The following is a 26,573-nucleotide window of genomic DNA, read 5'->3' as shown; positions in this document are numbered from 1 at the left end:
TGGGCCAGTGCCAGATCTCTCCGGGCCTAGATTTCCTCCGCCATAAAGCAGAAATGATGATACTCACCATTACCTGGGGCTGTGGTAAGAATTAAGTGACAGAATGCACAGGGAGCACTTCACACCGTGTGTGGCACATGGGAAGCACCCAATAAATATGAGCTATTACCACTAAATGATGCTTATTTAATAAGTAAGGAGTTGTGGGTTTTATTAGAAACAAAGTAGGTCCCTCTGCTTCTTAGTCCCTCATTCCTCTGGGAAGCCAGACCACTAGCTCGTAAATGCTGAGCATGGCGTCCACCTGGTGGCCGCATCCCCAGATCTCTCATCAAAAACCTTGGAGGAAATGAAAAGGCTTGTAATTTATAAACCAAGGCTTCTCAAGGGGGCAAGGGGAGGGGAGGGGGGCAGAGCATGCGCTCCGGTACTTCATGGGGGCTGCAAGAGCAGCTCAAAAACAAAGCTGCACTTTGTCCTGTGGCTTTGCTTTTTTTGTCATAATATTTAATTAATTTTGAAATTTTAAATAACATTAAAGGAAAGCATGAGATATTTACATCTTTTAAAGAAGGGAGCATGGGTTTAAAAGGTTGAGAAACCATCTATAACCTATAAAATACAGTAAAGCCCACAGGAATGTTCCAGCTACAGGGAGGCATGGTGCTCCACACCTGCCCACCCTGCCAGGCGGCCACCCATCCCCAAGGTGACAGTGGGTGGGTGGAGCCCCTGCAGCCCTCCCAGTTGGCCTAATTGAGAAAAGTTGGCACAAGCACAGGGCACTTCTGTGTTCTGGACCCTTGTTTTTGCTTTATAATGCTAATGAGTGAAACTCGAACAAATGTTCGTTAAAACCATTTGAAACACGATGCCCCTTCATCCTTGGGTTTTCGCTGTCCTTTAGGACGTGGGGCATAGATCCTTAATTCATTCCGAGAAGTCCATTTGCCACTCTGGCAAAATAAAACTCCTTCGTGGATCTTTTTTCCCAGTTTTAATTTTATTTACACTACAGGCTTAATAAAATTTTAAATGTTAATAAAAGTGAAAAAAATAAACTTGCAGAAACGTGCACAAGTATATGGCTTAACGAATTGTTACGAGGTGAATGCGATCAATCAAGAAACATAACATTACCACCCTCCCCGCACCCCAACCCCTCTCTTCATCAACCACCCCAGAAAGGCGAGCACAATCCTGGCTTATAACAGCATAGAATGATTTCGCTTGTTTTTGAACTTTATACAAATGGAATCACAACGGATGTGCTCTTTGGGCTCCACCATTGTCCAGTATTATGTTAGGAAGACTCATCATCTGTTTTATTGGACGTTGCTGTAGATCACCTGTTCTCACTGCTGTACAGTGTCCCTTGTGTGGCCCTTCATGATGGGAGATATCCCCAGTGGAGGTGGGCATGTGTCCCCGACAGGACTGGTCCCAGGGGTGGGCACGTAACCTAGGTCAGCCACTTGGGATTTCCCAAGTCGGAAGCAGCTAGTGTCTCTCTTCTTCATGAGAAGCCGTTGATTGTTGCAGACTCTGGAGTCAGGCCATCTGCACTCCGTCCTGGCTGTGTCACTTACTACCAGTGGGATCCGGTAGGAGTTATTTAACCTCTTCATTTCCCATCTGGATAATAATAGCATCAATCCCATAGTTGTTTCAAAGATTAAGTGAACGCTTAGAACCATGCCAGGCTTCTATTAAATGCTAATTGGTGGCTTTTTATTCTTGGATTGTGAGCCGGAAAGGTGTAAAGGCTGTGGTGACCACCAAGCTGCCTGCAGTACAAACACTGGGCTACTGGAGTTCTCTGTGTGTGTCTATCTTGCCTCCGAGCCTTTGCACATGCCGTTCCTTCTTCCTTTTATCGATCATCTTCCTTTTATTCTCACACAAACTTCCAGCTCTCTTTCACATGCCAGCCGGAAAGGACCAGTTTATCTATTTTGTTTCTATGAAACGCCATCCCCATCCCCACCGCCATCGCGGTGCCACGGCAACTCTCAAAGTGTGCTTTGCAAACCCCTGGGGGTGCTCCTACGACATTTTTTCCCTTTCCCGCTGTGCTGATGTTTGCACTGATGGTACATAGCAATGATGAGTGAAACTAGCTGCACATTTTTTCCCTTTCCCGCTGTGCTGATGTTTGCACTGATGGTACATAGCAATGATGAGTGAAACTAGCTGCTTTCGCAAGCGCTAAGGGAATGACGCCAAACTCTACTACTAGACATTGGGTTCTTGATCACCAAACATTTATTTTTTTTTTAAGCCAGTTTCACTTAAGAATACCTTTGATTAAGCAGTAAAAATTGTTAATTTTTACCCTCGAATGAATACATTTTCAAATTTCTGTGTGACCACATGGAAAATATGCATAAAACACTTCTTAAGTACACGGAAGTAGGATGGCTATCTCAAGGAAAAGCACTTGTGCAAAGAATTGCAAGTGAATTAGCTGCTTTTCCCGTGGAACACCATTTTTACTCGAGGGAACAAGTGACAGGCAGACTATGGTTATTCAGACCTGGGTGTCTGACAGACATTTTCTTGAAAATGAATGAAAAGAGCCTGTCATACCAAGAAAAATAACTATCAGCATTTGTTGCCAAAGATAAAATTTGAACTTTCAAGTAGAAATTAGAATTTTAGATAAGAGGTAAATGCCACCATGAACACAACAGTTTCCCACTACTTACAGACTTTTCTGCTGAGATCAGAGGAGATATTAATACGTGGACCACAGCCTTGGGGAGACAGCACCTGCTGGGTGCTCCCTTCATTTAGAGGTTTAGGAAGGGTTTGGATTGTAATGATAGGGGGCCAAAGCCAGCTGAGTGTGGGAAGGCCAGCACCCTGAAGGGCCAATGGGAGAGAGCAGTGGCCACAGGCCCACATTATAGGGCCCCTGTGATCACATCCTTATTTCTTCCTAGAAGCCCATGTTGGGAAGTCATTATGAAAAGGTATAATAGAAGCATTCTCTTCTACTTTTGGTGGGAAGAGAGTTTACTGTCTAGTGTGTTATCTTATTTGAAGCCATAATTAGAAAGGGAACTTAGGGTCCACAATAAACTCACATCATTAGTTTAGAGGGTAAAATCTCTCTCAGCCCTCAGTGATTCACAGAAAAGTGTTGATGTTAATTAAGTTCTTACTGATAGCTGACTAATATTACTCTTTGGTAATGATTGTGAAATACCTTTTTAAATCCCTTTTGAGGAATATTTTTCTTAAGACATCAGAGACTCTTACATCTCATTCTTTCTTTGCTTTAGAAATTTTTATACATATTATTTTAAAATAGAAGAAGGTACAGAAATAGTACAATGAGTAAGTTCCTCTTTACCCGTCACTCAGCTTCTCCCAATGATAACATCTTGCATAACCACAGTACATTATCAAATCCAGGAAGCTGACATTAGCACAATGCTATTACCTAAAATACAGACTTTATTTATTCTCACCAGATAGAAACTCCCTCATGCTACCCCTTTATAGTCGTACACCACTCATCTTTAAAATATATATATTTTTAAATGAAAGTTAAACTTCATAAAAACATCTGTGGTTAGAATCACTGGAGCCTAGCACAGTGTTATGCATGAACTAAATTGTATGGAATTTAATGTTAAAGGCCTGGCTGAAAATGTTGACTTGTGGCTCATTTGCTGTGTGATTTTAGGCAAGAAACACAACCTCTCTGAGTCTTGGTTTTATCACCTATGAAATGAAATTAATAATACCCTCTTGGTAGAGCTGTCGCATGGGTTTGACACAAAGCATATGAAGTGCCTGACCTGTCACAGGGGCTCTGTTCCTGGTTAGTGTTTTACCCTGCTCAGCCAGGAAGCAGACTCTGAGACAGGATCACAGGAACAACACCTGTGAACTAAGAGGTGACACAGGATTGAACAGAGGGAGAAGTTGAAATATAATGCAGTTGCAATGTGAGGCCTCGGAGGATTCTGCGGGGAGCTGGCAAGGCCACCTAAGAGTTGTGCAGGCCTTTGCATTCCTACACCAGTCACTCGTATGTGCGCTGCTCTTTTGGGCAGGGTCTGTAAGCTTGGACAGGGTCTGTAAGCTTGGACAGGGTCTGTAAGCTTGGGCAGGGTGGCTCATTTCAGCCAAGGACAAGGCCTGAGCACAGACTCAGCTGGGAGCCATCAGCAGCTAATCTGCCTAGCAGCTGGGGGACAAGTACATCCGCACTGTGACGTGGGCAGCACATCACAGCATCTACTGTAGTCACTGTAATTATTATGGTTCTGAGAATGGAGGACTTCAAATCTGAAGACAATCACAGGTTTTCCGTCCTTCCCACATGTCAGCCACATTAAACCCAGGCGTATGTGAATGGCTTGATAATTCCAGAAAAAGCTGTTTCCTTTTCCATTTACATCCTTCAGAAGAGCTAATTTGGGTGAGAGAAAAAAGCAACGATCCTTCTCTTCCTTATAGTTTCTGGCAGGAATTTCCTAAAATTCTCCTCACCAGCCTCATGCAAGAACTCTGTCTTGTATGATCCTGCCCTATGTAAGGATGGCCTTGAAGTCAGTTTTGGAGGCAGACTTTTAATGACTTTTCAAGAAATCCCTTCTCAGTTTGCCAAGGACAAGTTGATATCGGTGATATTATGAAGTAATTGTGTTTGTTATGGCTGGAAGCCTCTGGAAGTGTGACGCTGAGCTAAGCCCCATGTGTGTATGTGTGTGTGTGTGTGTGGTGGGGGGGGTTCCAAAGAAGAGAGACTGAGTCTCCAGCCAGAAAAATTCCATTTTGTGCCTTCTTGCTATGCACAGCCACTCTGAGATAGAATAAAGAATGGGATTTTGAAAGCACTCACCTCAGTAGCACAGTACTCAGTGGATGTGGATTAAGACCCTGATGGTTCATATCTAAACTTGATTAGTGTTGTTGGTCTATAAACATCATGATATAATGTCCCCTTTTGTAAGGAAAAGATTGTATATGTTAAGCTAAAGCACATCTATTTGGTGCAGCATCTTGAGTTTTGGGGCGAACAATTGAAATAAGTTTTCCTGGTTTGTTAAGTCTCTTTGGAGTAAATTTCTTTGGCTAGTTATCCAAGTCCCCCAGAAAATTAAATGGCATATGTCATCCCTTGCCTCCTTGGTCGAGGGAAAGTTCTAGGGGACAGGATCCAGGTCTGATTTCCCTTTGTGTCTCCCAAGGGCCTTGCAGAGATACTGTTGGTAGTTAATAGATGTTGGAGACAGAACGGACTTTTCTGATACCCCTTATTAACAGTGCCAGAAAGTGAAGATATGAGCTAATCAGCAGTGATGAGCACCACAGATTAGTCAGTTAGAGGCAGCAGGATTCTGATGGTTACATCAGAGATCTGGGTTCATTCCTGGAAACTTCACTGGGCAATTGTCCTTTTTAAATCAGAATCTGTGGTGAACTCATCTAATGGCTGGGTGAATGCACACTGGTCTGGGAGTCAGGAGGCCTGGGCCTAGATACTTTCTCAGCTACGTGACCTTAGAGAAGTGGCCAAACCACCTTAAGGCACAGTTTTGTTGGCAGTTAAATTGGTTGATCCAACACTATCTCTTGTAGGTTTGCTTTATGGGTCAGATGAGCTAATGCCTGAAAAGTGTTGGGCTCACCCCAGGTGCTTCATAAATGGTGACTGTTATTATCGTTACCAGGGTAACTACATAATATGTCATCTAAATCAAGATACTTTGACAGTGAAGAGGGGCATAAAAACAATTAGAATGATAACTTTTCTGAAAGATTTACTTATTGACTAACGAATTGGTTTCTTATATTGGTGGACCTATAAAATGGTTCTATTCAGGAACTATTTTCAAATGTAAAATTCTGTTGAAAAAACAGAAGAACATATATCTGTGTACATTAAAGCACATTTGAAAATTTTCTTTATGGTGATGATCTGAATGTTAAAAAAATTTAAGCAGAACAATTATTCTTGATACATATTTATGTACTTTCATCAGTTTCTTAGCTTACTTGTCATGGTATTTTTCTGCAGAATGTATTTTTCAATAATTTTATTATTTTAAAGTTGTTTTTCTTTTCCACAAAACTGTCTGCATTTGGGGCTTAATAAGTTTGAAATCGTTGATAGTTCCATTGACTTCTCTATCGACCACAATATATTTAATTGAGAAAATACTCTATAGGTGCTAAAGTACTTGGTATGCTCAGAACAATTCTGTTAAATAAAGGCTATTCTCAATTCTAATTTTTAAGAATAATGAAATGTATAAATAATTCAGTCTAAACATTTTCCCAGGTAATTTTGGCCTCTATTCAGACTACCTTCCTTTGACAAATATTTTTATGATGACTTATCAGATAAGTTGTCTCTTTTTATGATTCTTTTGAATGGTCCCCCAAATTTAGATGATTAAAAATTATAGGCCTTCTCAATTACATCCTATCCTGGGACAGAATCTAAATTTATCTAAATAAAAATAGGAACACCATCAAAATACTGATGTCTCACAGTTTGACATCATCCAGGGCACAATTACAGAATTTCAAAATTAAATTTTATACTTCATTAGAACACTCATTGTAACCCGCCCCCCACCCTACTTTTGCAAGCTACATTTCATTGTCTTCCTGGTTGCAGAGCTGGCTTCATAGGCTTGTGACTTGTGCAGTAGCACAGAAACCAGTGCTCAGATGAGCTCCACACCTGGTTCACTGCCCTGCTGTTGCCATCTTGAAATTTTAAATTTTTTAATAAGGGACTCTGTATTTTCATTTTGCGTTGGGGCCCACATATTATGTAGTTGGTGCTGCCTGTTTGTCAGCGTGGTTTTCAATAACTGCAATTTTCTAAAAGCTTTAAGCTCAAAAGCTAAATTAAAAAAAAAAATTAATTCATTCAAGTCTTTGAAGACTTCCAAATGATTTTGAACAAAACGTAACTAAAATTCAGAGCCCTGTAGGACACTTAGGTTGATTTTAACAAAGTAGTTTATCATAAAGACAGATATTCTAAGTCAATTGGTAGACAGGAAGGATAATTTTGTAATCCAGTTAATATGTGTGTGTGTGTGTGTGTGTGTGTGTGGGTGGGTGTGTGTGTAATCTGACAACTGAGCTTCCATTTCTATTGGTAGACCACCAGAGTTTGTTTGAACAAAAATACTAATTACATTTGTTCCACCACCCAGTCCAAGTACATTTCTGATACACAGGTTCGTAATTTAGTAAGAATATTGTTTCTAATAGGATTCTGGCCACCAAAATTTATGACCTCAAAAACAGAGTTCTTCTTCAATGATGAACTTTTAAACTAGATTTATAATAGCAATCAGAATAATGTCAGATTTTTCATCTTTGACTGGATGAACTTGCCAAAGGTTTCGTTTATTCTGTGGATTTGTTTTTTTTATAAATCAGCTATTACTAGAATTAACGAATTTCTCATTTGGAGCGTCTGATGACCCTGATAAAAAGCTGATGTCATGTCACTGGTTCCATAGTTCTACTTCTGCCAAAGGAGACTCGTTAGCAGCTAATATGTCATTTTTCAAGGCATGCACAAGAAAGTTTGGAATTGAAAATGAGTCAAATTAGTTTAGAAGAGCCGTCATTGCATCTAAATGAAAAATTAAGCCATGCAGAGTGATAACACACCTTGTGCAGCTGCTTGTGTTGAATCATCCATAACTTTTGAGCATGGTCTACTTAAAGTAACAATTAACTTTTTTTAAAGGATATATAGAACTATAATATATACAGAAATTATAATAACAGAATTAAGCCCAAATATAACAGTCATCTCAATAAATGTGAATGCGTTTAATTCAAGGTGAAAAGACAAACGTCAAAAAGCATTGCACTAGACAAAACAGGACACTTTGTTAATATCCTCATTTCACATTTAGAATGTAACAAGTATGAATACCTATTCAACAAATAAGACAGCAACTACCTGTATAAACAAATACTACAAGAGGCAAGGAGAAACAGAAACTTAATAGACACTAACACATAGTACATGACAGGTCTAATGAACAACAACAAAAAGTAAGGATTATATAAGAACTAAACAACACAGGTAAAATATATATTGACTATTACATCCTAATAATAGAGAATATCAAATCTTCTCTATGGATGAAATATTCACGGAGATATGCAAAAAACGGATCATATGTTAGGGCATAAAGTTATTACAAACCACTTGCTAATCATAATACAATAAAGATAGAAATTAATAATGCAACCAAAAAGGCTCTTCCACTTGGAAATTAAAGATATTCTAATACACTTTCACTTCTTTTAGGTATATAAGTGTTGAATAACTATAGTGTACACCTGAAACTAATATAATTTTTTTTTTTAGGCAAGGCAACCCTTGGTTGACCTCACAGATTGCAAGGACCTTGTCATCTTACAATCTCTTGTTTTTTAGGCCTACAGCACCTGGTCTTCCTAGGTGGTCTCCCATCCAAGTACTAACCAGGCCCGACCCTGCTTAGCTTCTGAGATCAGACGGGATCGGGCTTGTTCAGGGTGGCATGGCCATAGACACTAATATAATATTTTTGAAGTAAATGCTGATGTTTCTCCAGCAAATTTTGTTTTTCTGTTTTTCATTTGGCTAGTGATATTATATGACATCCCCATACTATGCAAGTTATATATTCACCTACAACTTTAATATCTTAATTTTTCCCTAAAAATGTATTTTGATCTTTTCAAGATGATTGCTGCCAAAAGGATTTATTAGAAAAGAAAAATGCATTACCCAACAGTCCAATAAATAGTTGTAGAGACACTATATATAAAGTGACATCAACACTGTGAGCAAGAGTATTTAAACTACGGTCTGTACACTTGCAGACGGGGCTGCTCAGCTCCCATTTCCCACACACTGTTTTACCTACATTTACCCTACGCTTTCTCACGTTTCCCACTGATCCTGCTGACATGGGGCCAGGACCTCCCTGGCCACAGTGGGGACTAGTGAGAGGTGGCAGGCAACGGGATCTCACTACCACTGATGCCCTAGGAACACCATGATGTCTGGGAACACTATATTTTATCGTGCTGTCCTTCAAAGGAGGTGTTATTTGCACCTTATCAGGGAACAATTGGAGGGAAAAAAGAAGGATATCACTGGTCATCCTTCAGATTTTACCAGGAGGAAAGGTGAGAACTCAGTTTACTATACACGTGTCTCATCACTACTGTTCAAACTGGTGGAGGCTGGGAATGTCCTGTGGAGATCTGCTAACCCCATCGCCATCTGTTTAATTCCACTATTATTAATATAGTAATAGTGTTTTGTTTGTTTGTTTATTTGTTGTTTTTTTTAATGAAGCATCTGATATATGTTAAACTGCCTAAGACTGTCCTGGAAAAACCTGGGCATATAATCACCCTGATTTCCATCTATTGCTTTTGTTATCCTATGACTTTCTGATGCAGTATAATATTGTATAATTTTAGAACAGCTTCTATTTAATAAAAATGATCTTTCATTTAATGTGAAGGAAAGAGTAACATTGGTATAATCTAGCATGGGACAATGTCAAGAGAAAAGATGAAAGCCAGCTCAGTGGGCTCAGTGGCGTATCATGACTTACCTACCTCCCGGAAGCCAGATCTCAGGAACAACCTCTGATCATTTTCTTACTGGTTCGGAGCTATTTTCAGCTAAAGCAAGCTAGATTCTTGAAGGGAAGTGTAATTTATCTTCCTCTTGCTTCCTAAGTCCAGGTCCTATATACGTTTGGGCCTGTAGTGCTAAAATCCCCTTTTTAACTGTGGCCCGAGTGAAATGTCGGGACACTACCACTTTTTTTTTTTTTTTGGAGGGGCAGTGTTAGAAATCCAAAGGTGTATTGGAGACCAGCTGTATACAAGTTGTGTAAACTTTACTGTCCCAGGGCATCATCACCTGTAAAATGGCCCTCACAGCATAGGCTGCCAACACATCTGGGTCAGGACAGCTGGGAGCAATTTTCAGCTGGAAAAATAACTTATGTGGAAAAGGAGCATACTGGCTGGTTGTAAACTAAGGCCGTGTCAGGGAGAAATTCTAATGGCTTGTTTTTCTATTTGGTTGTGGTCAGATATTTCTGGGCCACATAAGGCACACATTTCCCAGGCAACAGGTCATTATAATAAAATGAACTGGATCACCTGATTACCTTTCTTGAGTCTCTTACCAGTGGTTTTTGGGAAACAGATGCTAAATACTTAACAAAACCCGAATACAGCTTTGTTAAGGCTTTTCCATAGTAACCTAATCTATACAATGTGCCAGTAGAAAAAGCATATCGAAGTAAACAAGTATGACCTAACACTGGTTAAAATGATATATTTTTAATATCAAATAATGCCCTGTGGACTTGGGTGACAAGATGACTGTGACTAGAGATGTTCAGATAGGAGCAACTAAGAGAGGGTCCCATCCAGAAGCAGAAAAACTGTATTTTAAATTTGGAATCGCTTATAAGTTTTAATCATCAGATATCCTGCTCTTTTCCTGGTTTAGGAAGCAAAAAGCAAGAGTGGACCTCAGTCCGCAGAGTGTTTGAGAAATAGAACTTACACGTGGCATCTGTAGACGTTACTTGGACTTGTGTCTTGTCAACTCTAAAAGTGCTTTCTGTTTGCTCAAAAGCCATGATAAAAGGTTAGTTCTTTATGATTTCATTTGACCTATTATTCAACCATTCTTTAAATATTTTATGAAATCTTACTTTTCAAAAAGTTAGTAAAACATACACCACAACTTAAAATTTACCACTTTACTCATTTTCAAATGTACAATTCAGGGACAGTAAGTACATTCACAGCATCGCGTACCCATCACCACTATCTATTTCCACAACTTGCTTTCTAATTTTCTAAGCATCTCCAAGATACAAAACTTGAGCAGGAAGAGAGAAAAATGCTGATTTTGCTTAAAAGTGATATCGACACACAATCGTTTGTTTGCTTTATTCCTGCCTTGGAATGAAGACAATTACTGGAACCACTCTCGTTAGGTATGTCTGTATCTGTCAACATGTTGTGCTTAACCCTTTTTTGAGCTCTGCTTTTATTTTAGGATCGTTGTGAACCACAAAAGAGCGACAAAAATCTATAAATGCTCTAAAAAGAAATTTCGTCAGCACTGTATGGCTGGCATGAGAGCTGAGGGGAACTTCACTGGGTTCACATATGAAAGAAAGGAAAGTTAGTGAAGGAGCACTGGGGTTAGATGTGACTGTGTGTGTTAATGAAATAAGGGAACAGGTAGGAGTTTAGGTTCCAAACTTCTGCAATTCAAATTATGTACGAATGTTATTTAAAATGAAGGTACTTGTAAAATAAAATTTTCGAATACGTATGCATTAAGAGAAATCGACAAAACATAGACCTGAGCAACTTTAGACTCTCAGTCTTCCTGAAGTTTGTGATTTTCAGATCTAGCTACTTTGGTGCTTACAGAATATTTACCTCTCTTAAATATCCCATTTTAATGTCCCATGCAGACTCCCTTGCCAGCCACAGCCTGTGCCCAGGTAATAGTGAAGCCCTGCTGAGGTCCTGTTTGGAGTATTTATTGTCTATTCCTGATTCCATCTCTTCCGTTTTAAAATCATGGTTGCAAAAAGCTCAGAACTGAAAGGTTTAATTGTAAATGTCCCTTAGAGAAAAATGGAAATAGGATTATTAGTTTAACTTAACAATTTATTTCATAAATCAAATGGCAATATCTATCATTATAATTATATTGACAGAAAAATGGCAATGTGTTAGCATTTGTTAAATCACTAAGACCACTAAATGGGTGTTGGTTTTATTGTTCTCTGTACTTTTCTGGACTTACTGTGACAAAAAAAGAGTAAATGCAACGTATAGAATTGACAAAGCAGGGAGCATCATCTTTCTGGGGTAGGCAAAAGAAATGTCAGCATATGTCCATTGGGAATTGGTTGGGCTTCCTGGAATAAAGTTTCTTCAAAACTCTCAAGAGGTCTTATCTGTACATCTGTTGAAAAAGACTTAATTGTTGCATCCAGCCCGTAGGACAATCTCATCACATTGCTCCCAGGACACTATAGCTTACAGTGAAAGAACATTTTCAACGAGTACTAAAGATTGTCCCCATGTTGGCTGGTTGGGAAACTATGAATTCAAAAAACAAATTGTTCTGATTCTTTTGAGCTTTGAGGCCTTGGACAAAATAATGAATAACCTTTAGTAATTAAGATGCCTTGTTTGTTTTTAGTCCTTTTGAATACAATCAAGGAAAGGAATGGAAAGGAAAGAAGTGCTCAGGAGCCCCCCACCCCCAAAGCACTTTGGCACTCACCGAAGCAGCCAGATGATGAATAACGCAGTGGGGGTGTGTGGCTACATAAGTCCTATTTTTGTGTTATTCAATAACACTAAGAAACATGCTTTAGTTCAAAGCATTATTTCTCTTCCAGTGTCTTCATGCAGCTTTTGGCAATGCTAGAGCGATTTCAATTGTACTAAGTGTCTTTTGAGTAGTTGTCTATAGGGATAAAGGTAAGGGAAAGAAGAGGGCAGACAGAGGGCATTTGACCACAAAGACTGAGAATTTCATTGGTTTGTGGAAGAATTCCTTGGCTAGGACCTCTGGGAAATGGGGTGGTTTAGAGCAAAGATTCCCAGGCATACATGTTCTTAAAAACAAAGGGGCCTTTGGGATGCCATGTGAGCGAGGATGCTTATAGCTGCCAGTAACTGCAGACCTAACTCAGGATGGCTTAAGCCAGGAGGGGATTTATGGTCTTGCATAACAAGTCCTAAAGTAGGCATGCTCCACCCAAGGCACATTAGGGCACTAGTTCCATATCTCTGTGGATTTCTGAATTTGTTCTCTTCTCTGGGTTGGCTTTATCCTACAGTAGCTCTGAGCATCACATCCATTCGCAACACTGTCTTGTGGTCTGTGTTGCCCTCGCCTTGGCTGGGAAAGTATATATCCATTAGGGAGTCCCAGGAACCGACTCTTTGCAATGAGGAGGGGCTGAAACCAGCTGCCGCCGAGGACAGCTGAGGTCAAAAGGGCTGAGAAGTGCTAGAAAAGAATGTATAGTGGTGAAAAGATAAACTCCAGTTCTGCAGGAGGAGACATCCACCTTCAGTCGCTGTTTTCCGACTTCCGAGGCAAAATAACCAGCAAATTAAGACCAATAGAAAATAATACTGTGTTTCATAGATTACTACTGCCATAATGCCTTGAGGATAAAATTTCTTCTCAAAAATCTCTTCTCGAAATCCCTTAAATGAAAGAGGCTGCTCCAGGTAGGAGACAGACATTTTTCCATGTAAGCACAATAATATGGCCTTATATTTGTGTATTATGAGCATCATGGGAGCCTGAATTTTTTTATTCACTACTGGACTGGCAGGGCCTAGACCAATGAGTGGGATGTAGTAAGTTCTCAATAAATACTTGCCGAAAGGATGAGTAATGGTAGAGGCAGTGTAACTTATTAGTTAAGAGACACCAGAGGTGGGGGAAGAGAGACAGAGACAGAGAGACAGAGAGACACTCCTGGGTTTGAATGCCAGCTCTTTCACTTACTAGGTGCAGAATACTTTCTGTGCTTTGGTTTCTTCTGTAAAATGTGGATAATAGAGAATTCTTCATCAGGTCTTTGTGAAGATTAAATTAACAGATACATGGAAAGTGGTTAGAATAGTGCCAAGCCCATAGTAAGCCCTCAGGAAGTGCTATTTGTTTTAATTACTGCGACTATTACTACTACTATGAAGTTCTTCTTTTCTTAGTTTCCTCATTTGTAAAATGGGGATAATTAAAGGTATTCCATATTGAGGATTAAATGAGACAGTGTTTGTTCCTTCCTTATATCAGGTATGGTGTTAAGAGCTTGGTCAGGAGTCACCATAATTCCAAATCTACTCTCAGTGCTTTTTATTTTCTAAAGCACTTTTTACCCCCATATATATTTGGTCCCCACAACAAACTAGTGAGAGAACAGGTCCAATATTATACTCCTTTTATAGGTGGAGAAATCGAGGTACAGAGCAAGTAAATGTACCTCTTAAGACTCACTTGATAGGCAAATGGTAGATCCAGAAGTCAACACGGCACTTGTGCAATATCTTACTGTGTAGGTTCCCCACATTTTAAACATTTAAGCAAAGACTTTTCAGGGCTAGAGAGTGACTTTATTGAGCAAGTGTATGCTATCGGACCAGGAATGGAGGCCTTATAAAGACTGAAGTGAGACATTTCTCAGTTATTTAATAAATTGGTAACAAAAGCATGTTAGGCATGCATAGCGCCTAACCATTTCGATGTGCTTTTCAGTCTAACATCCCATTTTATCTCGACAACATCCCTGTGAATTCCGTAACCCCGTAGTAATAGTTCCATTGACCATTTCAGAATATTAAAGTCTGGGAAAGTTGTGGCTTAATAAAGTTCACACTCAAAGTATGGGCAGTTCGTGTTAGGAATCGTTTCTTCCTCCGCTGTCCTTGCCGTGATGCCGGCACTGTGACGCTTCAGTTTATCTAGTTGTCACACAGTAAAGTTTTAAACCTTCTCATTTTCGTAAGTGGGAAGGAGCCTGGGCCCCAGGCATCTGAGTTATGATTGGCTGTAAATTGTGCCACCGGGCTGTGACTATGGTCTCTTGGATTGGAGAGTGTCACTCAAACCTTCACTCTATAGATAACCCCAAAGGACACCCTGGTCGCTCTGAACTGCAGCGGAGAAACCACAATGTCAACTGTGTTTTCTGGTTGTAATCTCTTATCTATGTCAAGTTATTTTGTCAGGAGTGTGGAAAGCTCCAGGTATAGCAACTTCCAGAAGGCAAATCTTACTCTTAGGTACTTATGAAGACTCAGGAGGATGGTGCCAGATCCTTGCTTCCTTTCCCATGGGGGCACCGCCAGCCTTCACGGAGCCTGCCCTGGGGCTAACTGGGATTTCTCTTCTCTCCCCTCAGTCTCCCCACCCCCATCCCCCACTGCTGTTCCCAAGACCCTCAGTTCTCAGCCTAGTGCATTCAGCCTGAAGGGGCAGCAGTAGGTTGGGTTCTCCCCAGAGAAACCACTCCCCCAACTCAAATCCCATTTATCTTACAGATATTAACCACTTTTCTGCACGGCATCTGTGAGTTACTATGCTAACAGAGTTTCGGTCTCTGCTTCATCTTACAAAGGATATTCTCCCAGCAAAGGGCAGAAGTGGAGGCAAGAGGAGGGTGAGAAACCCCACCCCGTCCCATAAAGAGTTTAAAGTGATCTCGTGCTGCACTGTCTCCCACTCATTCATTCAACAAATGTTTATGGAGGATTTGCCTTGTGACAGGAACTATGTTAGGGAATATAAATATGAATAGGATATAGTCCTTGACCTGAGGGAGTTCATGGTTTATAAAAAGAAACAGGTTTATTTTAAAACGAGGTGGAATCACAATGAGAGAGAAATGCCCAGCGTGGCACAAATGAGGAGCACTTACAATCCCGAGTGAAGTGAGGCTTCCTGGAGGAAGGGAGGCTTGGATGGCCCCATTTTACAGGTGAGGAAATTGAGGCTCGACAGAGAATCTGTGGCGAATCACAGGCTGCAATGCCAGAGGCAGGTGGGGTGGGGGCACCGCCTCCGCTTCGGCATGATTGAAGCTTGAAAGAAAGTCTGGCTTCACCACGGTAGGAGCCTGGGGGTCGTGAGAGTGGACCTGGGAACAGCACAGCCCAAGGGGACTGAGGAGAACTTCCAGAGACAAGAAGGAGATGCCCAAGAGGTAGGCAGGAGAAACTGACGTGATTTCTTTAGGCGGTTACAAAATGAGGTGTGAGGGCTTTGGGGTTCCAGCAAATTCCCTCAGGGTAGGGTGGGGCAGCAGTAGGCCAGGAAGGCTAAGAAAGACCATACTCTTGTTGCAATTTTGTAAAACATCTTCCTTTGCTTTTCCCTGCATTCACATGCAGGCTTGTAGTACCTAATAATGGTTAAAAAGCTCCGCCTCTGCACGTCATTGCATTCTCGCCCTAGCCCTGCTCTTGTTCTCTCTCCCTCTCTCTCCCTCTCTCCCTCTCTCCCTCCCTCCCCAAATGAGAGAACTGTGTTGTCAGAGATTATGCACCTGAAGTGTGAACCCTGGAACTCTGACTTCAGAGGCCAGGTTCTTAGCTGCAACACTAACAGGGACCAGAAACAGCCTTGACTTTAGAGTAAATCCACAGATGCCGTACTAGGCCAGTAGGGAAGGGGGCTTGTGAGTGCACTAGCTGCTATTTACTGATCACCTGTTAGGAGCTTGATATTCTTAATCCTCACATCTCTTTGAGAGCAGCAATGATTGTGTCATTTTACATGGGAGGAAATCAGGGTGCGGAGATGAGAATTAACTTGCCCCAGGTCACGCGGCTCGTAATGTGTGTGCCAGACTGGAATTCAGATATGTCAGATTCCAAAGTTTCTGCACCCGCAGCTGTGATATGTAAATTACGAAAGAAAAAAAAAAGCTGATGCCACAAACGCTGTTTTGATATTTACGTCAGTGGTTCTCAGCTGGGGCAGTTTTACCCTCCAGGGGACATTTGGCAATGTCTGGAGACATTTTTGATTGTCACAACTGAGAAGAGAGTGCTACTGGCATCTAGTGGGTTAGAGGCTAGGGATTTTGCTAAACATCCTATAATGCACGGGAGAGCCCCACAACAAAGAATTAACAAAATGCTGAGGTTGAAAATCCTGTTTTAAATTTAAATAAATTCCAACACATTTTGGGGAATAGCATATTTTTCGATCCATCATAAATTCCTAGATTAAAGCTCAAAGAATCCTAATTGCAACTTCCTTCCAACTTTACTTCCCCCTTCAGAACCTTTTGGGCAATGAGATCATAGGCTCCTGTTTCCGTTCTCCATGAGGACAGGTGATATGAGTGCCACTGGTGAGCCCACTCTAGCCCCCAACCCTGGCTGAGATCTTAGGAGCATTTCCCACCAGCCCGCAGGGCAGAAGCAGGAACACTGACTCCGGACAGGGCAAGGATAGGGCCCCTTGGAGGTGGAGCATCCATTTCTTATTTGATAGTTGTTAGATATTTCTCAGGATACAGTTAAGCCTTTTCAAGTGTGAAGAAACTTTGGGGTATTAAAATATATCAGGGCTGCAGCATATTGTCAGTGCAGGTCATGCCTTTGGGATGAGTCAGGACTTAAATCCTCAGCGTGCCTTGCTCTAATTTGCACAAAGGCACCAAATGAGCTAGCAAAGACCCAACATTCCACAGACCCAGGTGCAAGGGGCTGATTGAGAAAATATATCATGACCCCTTAATTCTCTGAATTCAGTAACATGTTAAAGAGAACTTACATTTAATTAATCACGGCAATGCCTACAGATTTAAAAAAAGTAGTGCTAGTATGAGCCAGAGGTTATTTATTCAGTCTATAGACAGTGTGTGGCCCACATGGATTTGGGGACCCTTTGCAAAAACTCCAAGTTGTCTCAAGAGTCTGGGGCTGCAGGTCAGACAATGCTGCCTTAGACCATCGTACACAAAAGTCATTCTGCTCCCTAGTTTAAGAATTTATTTTAGGGGCAGAAGGTCAGTTGGCAATATATAGACATTTTAAACATCATTGTTACACAATAAAAAAAATTCAAACTTTAAATATTTTCAGTTTTCTCAGATATTTGAAAGAAATTAAGCCCTTTAATGAAAACTGAAGAAATAATGGCATATATGACCCCTCTCCTGACCCCTTCTTCTCTGTCCAGGTCTGCCACAGCTTTGTTCTTCCTGCATTTGAAGATCTTCAGTTGTCCTGTAGACTAGCACCATCCAACTAAAATATAGTGCAAGCCACATACGTAATGTAAAACTTTATAGTAGCCACATTAAGACATTAAAAAGAAAGAGGTGCAATTCATTTTAACAATATATTTTGTTTAACTCAATATATCAAAAATATAATTTTGATGTGTAAATAGTATTTTTAAAATAATAAATGCTAGAAATAATATATATACTGACATGTGCACTATAACATGAATATCTTACATAATATAACAGTTAACATCAAGCGTAGTCCTACCAAAACAAACTTAACAGAAAAAAACATTTTATATTGCTTCCATTTAAAATTTATAATTAAAATTAATAGAAATTAAAGAAAATGTGAACGTGTTTTAGTATGCTGGCTACATTTCAAGTGTTTAACAGCCACGTTGAGTGGCTACTAGATTGGACAGCACAGCTAGACCTTGGTGTGTTTTAACAGACCTGTATCTAAACCAAACAAGTCCCATCAGTGGTTTGGAGAGAAGTTCTAGAACCTTCTCTGTGTCATATTAGAGCAAATCGTGGTTCATATTAGGATGCTCTTGGTTTATGTTTCTCTTAAAACCTCCCTGTGATGTTATTCCATTTCATACTGATGTTCCTATGTGGAGATGAAGAAGAATCTGCTCTTTGGGGCCCGGTGGTGATCGCCACCCATAATTGAAAGTCGTTTGAAGGGGGCTGATTTCTGGGGGTTGTGCTCCTTTGTGTCTCCAGTAGTGTGATTTTCAGAAGTCTGAAGAAAGGCAAATTCCACCCTCCCTCCAAATTTCGTGGGTGAAAGTCAGGCTGTAGCTGAGTAGGGAAGAAGATGGAAGGATGGAGGGGCTCCCTCTCTGAGGGAAATTCACCTCCACACTTGAAGGAAGCTCTGTGATGTGGTCAAACCTGGGAGGAAGAAAGAAGATCTTTAAAAAAAAAGTTCAGGCAGAAAAGTTTCAATGGGCACAAAGCAGCAGAGCCAAGACCTATACAGTTATTATGAAATAGGGCATAGTCAGTACCTCCACTGACCTCTCTTGGCTATTCCAGAATATTTTAGTAGTTAGACACACCCAAAACATGTTTAGCATCACACCACCTGCTGCTTCTCATGGCCAGCATTATTTGTCATCAAATCTGATCTCAGTGTTTGCCATATTATTGGATATCCTATGAAACAGAATCTAAAAATACACTTTTTTTTTGGTCTAAATCAATCCTAACCTTACAACTGGAGTTGCAACTATCACATCGTTGCCTATTTTTTCCACTTTCAAGGATTAGGTAATAATATTAAATTCTCCATCTCATGCTAGTCTGTGTTTGCACTTGGCTTGGTATTCGAAGACTATATTTATAAATTAAAGCTGTGCTGCTTTTTATCCCATACAGTTATCCAATGCATTTACGAGTTTGTAGATGTGTGGTACCTCATAATGTTTTCTGTCTTAAACTGAACACACCCAGCCTCTCCCAATTGATGTTCTTCAGCTGAAGTTATTTTCACCTCTGAGAATTTCTCAAGGGCTGTTTCTGTTATGGAGGATAAAAGGGATAAAAGATTCTCAGCTGCCTGAAATCAGTGCCTCTTTAAATACAGGCCTTGTATCAGAACTTGACTTTTCTTCCTTTCATAGAGAAGTTCCACAGTCGAGGATGGAAAGATTTAGTGAGCAGTGGAAGCAGCAAGTTTGCCTCGGCTTGTGCTTTGCTCTTGTGTGGCTGCTGTATGAGGGCTTTCCAGCACATTCTAAAAAGTCAGTTAAAATAGAAAAGGCCCTTAGAATCAACTCTATCACCTCCCGCCCCCCCAATATAGTTGTTAAACGTTTAACTTTCAGAGAACAGCCTAGTGCTTCTTGTAGCAGATTGTTTATCATCAAATTAGGCCCCTATAGAAGATTGTTCATGCTGCCTGATACTTTTCTGTAATATTCTTGAAAACCCTTGTTCTATTTACCAGAAACAAAGGACAGGAATGGTGACTACCAGATCGGAGAGCAACAACACATTTTTATTTTTTTCATTGTCTCTGGGGCCTGTGACCATATAACATTTCATCTGTGAAGGCTAGATAGTCTAAGAACTTTATTTCCATTTGACTTCAAAAGAAAAAAGAAACAGCTAATTTTCTTTCAAGACATGTAAATTGCCTCTCACTCTTAAAATGGAAAGTGCCTGATTTTCTTCTTCTTTTCACGTCGTAGCTGCTGTGTGCTATTTGTTTTAATTCTCTAGAAAGAGTTAAACTTCTTAGAGATGTTAACTCCAAATGGAAATAATTGGCCAAAGGCTGAAACTTGTTCTTTATGAGCAATACAAGACTCTAAGGGATTCCAACCTTTTAGAACCATCACAGAATTTTCCCAGGAAGCATGACATTGGCAAAAAGGGAATATAGGTGCCTTTTACCATGTTTACGTGGACACGGATTCTGGGTTTTACAAATAGAGAAATATTGTACAAGTCCATGGGGATAGTGGAGTGTACAATAGAGAGAGAAAGAAAAAGATCCTCTTGTATTTTAAGACCAAGTTATACGGCCAAGCCAGAGAAGAGAGAGTAGAAAGACAAAGGTATTATGACATTATTTGCTCTCTTTACTTCTCTTTATATGGGGCATCTGAGAGAAAGAACCCAGTTTTGCAATGTGGATGGGAGGTGTATTAAACGTTTTTCACCCAGAACAGCCAAAGCACTCTTGAAAAAGAAGCACGAAGTTGAAGACTCATACTCCCCAATTTCAAAACCTGCTATAAGACTACTGTAATCAAAATAGTGTCGTACAAGCTTAGGATGAGCATATGGACCAATGGCATAGAATTGAGAGTTCAGAAATAAACCTATATTTCTATGGTCAATTGATTTTCAACCAGAGTGTCAAGGCTATTCAATGAGGAAAGTTTTCTCAAAAAATGGCCCTGGGACAACTGCTTATCCACATGCAAATGAATGAATCTGGAACCCTGCCTCACACCATATATGAAAATTAATTCAAAATGGATCAAAGATCTAAATGTATGGGTCAAAATGACAAAACTCTTAGAAGAAAACAGTCGTGACTCTTTGTGACCTTGGATTTGGTAATAGTTTCCTAGACATGATACCAAAAACACAAATAACCAGAGGAAAAAAAGATAAATTGGGCTTCATTGAAATAAAGCTTGTATGTCAAAAGACACTATCATGAAAGTGAAAAGACACCTACAAAAAAAAGAAAAAAAAGGAAATGCATAAAGGGAAAATATTTGCACATCCTATATTGAATAAGGGTCTAGTATTCAGAATATATACAGGATTCTTAAAATTCAACAATAAAGAAAAAATAACCCAATTTAAAAATTGGGCAAAGGATGTGAACAAACACTTTTCAAATATGCAAATGGCCAATAAGCACATGATAGGATGCTCTACATCATTAGCCATTGAAGAAATGCAAATCAAACCACATGAGATAGCATGCCACATTAAATGCTGTAATCCAGCCAGCAGGTGATCATGACAGGGACAGAGCCATGTCTCCCAACTCCTACACCTCCTTTTCATCTAGATGTACATCATGCTTTAACCCGCGAGTCTTACCCACAGTGGGCCATCAGTCTTGCAAGAATGGGAGGAGAATGCTCCCACGGAGAAGATGACTCTCCCAGAGTAGGCTTTGGAAGGGGAGTAGGCCTCACTACCTCCCCCCAAACCATCCCTCCTCTCCATAACTTGCTATGATATTTGCCATTCCACCAGCAGCCAATCCCCTGGCTTAATGAAGGGCTCAGGAATGGAAACGCCTATGTGAGCAAGATGGTAGTGGGAAAGAGAATTGGGTGGGCTGGCCAGCTGGAAAGCACATCCCCACATGAAAGAGCTCAAGACAGCAGCCTCAGGAGCTGCGTTCATGAAAGACCTTGGAGATTTGGAGTCGAGCAAGTGGCTTCTGGACCCAGACTGCAAGATTCGGCACGTGCATCACGCTAGGCTCCCTGGTCCGTGGACTAGCTCTGGCATTCCAAAGGCTCAGAGATGCCACTGCAGAGACTAGCCAGGCCTTGCAGGGGCACCTGAGTGGGCACCTCACAGTGGCTTGAGACTAGAGCTAGTGAGTGAAGGGCACCCATTTGTTAACTGGGGAAAAACTTTGAAGAGGCAATGGCTAAAACTCCACGTGGGGGCTAAGAGCCATCATAACTTGGGCCATAATACCACATGAAAGGGCCAGCAAGCCTGAGACACTTAAGATTCATTTCCAAAACAATATTCTCTGTCTCGCAGCACATAGAATATTTTATAACCCAAACGAGCTGATTGCCTCTTGGCTTGCATTAGTGAGATGCTATTATCTCGAAAGTGTAAATCTCAGCTCTATTAGCTTTGGACAAGTTTTGGGGCCTCAGATTGCTGTTCCATGATCTCGCTATGAGCTTTGATGTGAGCGCATGAACGTGCAGACAACAAGAACAGATGTCAGAGCCCCAGAAGATCAAAGTACTAGCTCTGCCATAGAAAATCTGCCTAGACCACGTAGTTCTCTGAATTCGTAGAAAGGCTGTCGTAAATATTCAATGCAGAATTGTTTAATTGAGTCAAAGCTAAAGTGAACATGTTTATAACCGCTCCTAGGGAAGACGAAAGCTCACGTCCAGGCAGCCGTGACTGAAAGCCCGTCCTGGCGTGCCTGGGGTGCTACTCCTTGTGAACAATGGTCAGCGCTGTTTCTCCCACTAGCGTTTGTCTGTTTCCTCAATATCCTAATTAATGTGGTGCAAAGGAAGTTTTCTATCCTCCATACTAAAACTACCCTAAAATTGTTTTCGTGGTTATTTGTCTTTTCAAAACTGAAAATAAGCGCGCATTGTTTCTAGCACTCGAGGACACCGATCCCAGGCAGAACCCAGAAGCGTTTTATGACTCAGGAAAAAAGAGTTCCCAGAGGGGCCCAGGCTGTTTCGCTTCCATCTTTCTTTTTTACTTTCTCCGAGTCTCTTTGCGATTACTTTGAACAGTTTCTCGACCGGCCCCTCCACCTTTCCAGCCCTCGCCGTCCGCGCATCCTCCGCTCCCAGTCTCCTCCGGGTCTCTTTTCTGCCCTCTGTGGCTCTCCACATGGGCAGGCCCATGTTTTTTCCCTGGGCTTCTCTCTCACATTTACAAAAGCTCGTGATTATTTTTCTCTTGTGAGTAAAAATGAGCAGAATGCCTGTAGGATGATTTTAATTAAAAAAGAGAAGCTCCCCACGTGCCTACCCCGACCGAGTTGAAGCCTTCTCATGAGAACATGCTTAATGGACATTGCATTGTCTCACAATGTTTTGCTCAACTGGCTGACTTCATTATCTTTTCAATTGTGCACTTTTCTATAAAGATGATTCACTGATACAGCCAGATAGAACAAATGTTGAATGAAAATAAAAATCAAAAGTAGACATTTTTAAGACCTGTCTTAACATCATTAAGCTTATCTATGCCAAAACCTGTATCTGGTAGCAAAATCTTTCTTTTTCAAACGTTGTTTTCACCGAAGCACCAAACGTTGCTACTGTGTGAAAGTTCTTTAACCAGTTGTACTTTGTGGTTTTTAACAGGCGTGTCTTCCTGGGCGACTTTGCCTGGTAGAGGTTATCACCCAGCACTCAATAGATGCAAAATTCTGACGAGTTCATGACGTCCAGTCTAAGAAATTATCTGCCACCGAGGACAATAATTGACAAGGGTAGCACTTTTTGCCATATGGTATTTGCTATCTCTGTCCCCAAGTATGCAACTCTCATGGTGTGACAAATTGTTTGTGGGACAACACATGTTATAGCCCAGACAGTTAGACAAAACACCCCATTGGAGTTCAAACCACAGTCTAGGCCCCTGAATAAGAAACATGCAAAATCACACCTGCGGGCCAACGTTTCGACAAAGAAAATTAAATATCAAATGAATGCAATGCTGAGAAAAGGACCTAGGGTGGGGTTAATAACTGAATAAGCTTAATTCAGTTAGTGATATTTTAGGTGGCCTAACATTAGACAGCTTGAGTGGTGTGGCCAAGGTCAAGCTGTTTGTGATTTGGAGTTTAAACCTTGATGTTTAATTGTTACCAGGAGGCTGACAGCACAACAGGTCTATTCTCAATAGTTATCTGTGGTTTGGGTCTGGTTATCTATTAAAGATTGATAGACTCTGGAGAAGAATCCTTGCCACAATTAAATTCTCATGTGCACTGCCGTTAGTATCCAGTATTTATGATACTTGAAGGTAGGAATTTTTCCTTAGGTGGAAGGTGAGATTATTGGGAGTGAAATAGGGATGAGAGAATTCATTTTTGGAGATCTGTTCTGACATAAAATCTTAAGATTATTAAATTTTAAAAACCTCTTTTCAAGAGTTAGGTTCTCCTGATGATGTAACAAGATGAGAATGTTGTACTGTCTTTAGTAAAATTTGTGGTGTTTGTGTCTGTGGGATATTAATATGTGTCATGTGCACTGAAAGCATGGGTGCCTTCTAGATTTTAAGTTATGAGCAAAGGTCTACAATCTCATAAGCTAAGTGTCTATGTTACATGTGTGTTTGTATGTACGTATAACAAAGTATACATACAATTTCGCTTGTGTTCCTGTTATTTCCACTGAGGCACTGTAAGTTTCCCTGGAAATGATTTTGTGGGTGCTTGTGATAAAATTTATAACCAGTTACGGTTTAAGAATTGTGTCAAACCGAAAGCCTATTTTCTGACGTTTTCGGTAGACCCGCAGCAGAAGTAGGTACTTGACTCACATTTTTAGCAGTTTTGTTGCCATCACTGAATCAAATGCAAACATCGTCTTTCCAGTCCATTCTCTCAGCCCAGTTCCAGGTCCCATTTTGCCGTGTCCTCTCAGGTGTCCACATTCAATGCCCGCCACCTGAGTTCAGTTTTGGATCGTCCTAGTCATTTTTCTTCCTATCCTCCAAACTCCATATTCAATTTATCAGTAAATTCTTTCTCTGTTACCTCCAAAAATTTTCAAGTGAGCTTCTCTCCAACTTGACTTCACACCCTCAATTACCATTATAGCTTCATCTAAGTCCTACAGTATCCTCCTAAATGTTCTCCCCAGCTGCACGCTGATCCAGTCATCACAGATGGAATTCGAATATTTGGTAAATTGGACTTTTTGTTGCCTATTAACATTATATAATGTTAATAATCACCACGACACAGACGTCAATCAGACCGCACCGCTCTCCTGCTCGAAACTTTCAATGGCTCGTCGTAGCCCTTAGAAGACATTTTAAATTCCTGTGGTGGCAGCATCTCATTCCTTGACTCCTGTTTCTCTCTTCAGCCTTATCTCACAATCTGACATTTTCTTCTTTCTTGCTCACCGAGTTTACCACCCCGACTCCTTTCAGTCCTGGGAATAAGTCCAGCTCTTTCTAGTCTAAGGGCCTTTGTGCCCAGTGTTCTCTCTGCCCCAAAGTATTCATATGTTTCTACCCTTGTTGTCATGCGGGTTAGCACAAATGCCACCTCCTCAGAGACGTTTTCCCTAAAACCATCTTTAAAGCAGACACTCTCCATTACTCTCTATCCCCTATTCTTTCCTTCCTGGCTTTTGCTATAATCTGTGATTATGTTCTATATTCACTTGTTTATCGTTTGTTTTCCTCTATAAGACTCTAAGTCCAATGAAGGTAGAAACTGTATATTTTTTTAACAGGCGATACAGTATTTTGAAAATACATTAATATTTGCCATTTTTCATGTATCTTCAGTGCTTAGCACAGTACCTGGCCAAAGTAGGTACTCAATAAACACTTGTTAAATGAATGAATAATAGAAAATACTTCAAATGTTAAGGAAAAATTCACCTATTAATGGGTTCATTTACTATAGGTTCTAGGTCTGTTTTCTAAGGAAATGTAAAACTATTCTACAGCTTCTTATACATGATCACATTTCAAATCTTTGCTACCCTTCGTAGTCATTTGATTTCTGTGCTGTATAGACCTCTCAACCTCCCTTGTATGGTGTGGCTTCCACTTTCCTCATCACACTGATCATTTCTGTAGGACTCATTCTTTTTGATGAGAATCATATCCAGCTTATAGATCTTTTGTTTTCAGGATCTGTTGGGGTTTATTCCCAACATATTTCAAAATAGAATTTTTCCCAAGGTGTCTGGCATCTTTCCCATTTTCCATGATTTCTCAAACTCACTGCCAGTGGCTCTGAGATTATATCTGCAAATTCTTTTCACACTCTGGAATATAATTTGTCTGGACCCAGAGGTTTAAATTCATTTATTACACCAAGATTTTTTTTTTTTATTCCTTAACTTATTGTGAGCTCCCTTTTCCTTCCTTCATGGTCGTCTTTGCTTATTTGCACATTTATAATTCAAAATGTAGTCTCTTGGCTCCAGAAGATGGAATTCGAATATTTGGTAAATTGGACTTTTTGTTGCCTATTAACATTATACCCTCTTCTGGGACCTGCCACTTCCTTGTTATTCTCCTCTTCTTCATCCTTTTCCTCCTTCTTTTATTTTTTGTTCTTTCCTTCCTCCCTTCCTTCTTTATTCCCCCCTCCCACCTCCCTCCCTCTCTTCCTCCCTCCCTCCTCTCCTACCCCATTCTCTCTTTCACTTTCTCTCTACTGAAACTTTCATGGAATACCTCTTTAATCTCTCATGTTTCTCAGATTTCCCATTCGCTGAGGTTTAGCCTTTCCTTTCTAAAAACTTATTTTCTTTCTTTTTATTTTTTTGGTTCTTGTATATGCATCTC

At 40.5% G+C, this 26,573-nt stretch overlaps 1 non-coding gene across 1 annotated transcript; it reads right to left on the bottom strand.

Annotated features, from left to right (window-relative positions):
• Positions 1-8,439: 8,439 nt before the first annotated feature.
• On the bottom strand, positions 8,440-8,558 carry LOC120622248 (5S ribosomal RNA). Its single transcript, XR_005658462.1, has one exon. It is a non-coding gene; the product is annotated as a 5S ribosomal RNA (ribosomal RNA).
• Positions 8,559-26,573: the final 18,015 nt, after the last annotated feature.

This window comes from Pteropus medius, unplaced genomic scaffold (genome assembly GCF_902729225.1).
Source record: "Pteropus medius unplaced genomic scaffold, Ma_sr-lr_union100, whole genome shotgun sequence".
Lineage (NCBI taxonomy): Eukaryota > Metazoa > Chordata > Mammalia > Chiroptera > Pteropodidae > Pteropus > Pteropus medius.
This window is presented reverse-complemented; position numbering and strand designations above follow the sequence as displayed.